The sequence below is a fragment of the Egretta garzetta genome, unplaced genomic scaffold (genome assembly GCF_000687185.1).
Source record: "Egretta garzetta isolate BGI_Z169 unplaced genomic scaffold, ASM68718v1 scaffold207, whole genome shotgun sequence".
Lineage (NCBI taxonomy): Eukaryota > Metazoa > Chordata > Aves > Pelecaniformes > Ardeidae > Egretta > Egretta garzetta.
In genome coordinates, this window is record NW_009260185.1 from 451089 (window position 1) to 451463 (window position 375).

Here is a 375-nt window from a genome sequence, read left to right on the forward strand (position 1 = left end):
CCAAATGCGCGCCCAAAACACCAAACCACGCCCCTGCCGGTACCTAATGAGGTGGAAGTGAATTACGCGGGTTGCTCTGCCCACTGCTTTACAGACGGTGTGAGAGCATTGTGAAACAACACAAGTTCTCCTGCTTTAGATCGTGGCCAGCGCGCTGCGGATCTTTAAGATCAACCCCAGCATGTTTTTCAAAGCAAGTTTTTGCTGAAAAGAAGGTATTTCTTAGCATCGTGTCACGAAATGTTTTTAAGCCTGCATTTAGAGCTGGACGACACACGACAGCGTGGGAGCGCTGAGCTCACACCCAGCCTTACCACCATGACACAACCGTGATGTTCACATGGGCTGTGAATTAAAGCTTTCTTGCCCAAAGGA

The 375-nt window shown here is 49.6% G+C and overlaps 1 protein-coding gene across 1 annotated transcript in view; it reads right to left on the bottom strand.

Moving 5' to 3' along the window:
* EI24 (EI24 autophagy associated transmembrane protein) overlaps window positions 1-375 on the bottom strand; it is a 6328-nt gene that overhangs the window by 4913 nt on the left and 1040 nt on the right. The gene's annotated exons all lie outside the window — the stretch shown is intronic.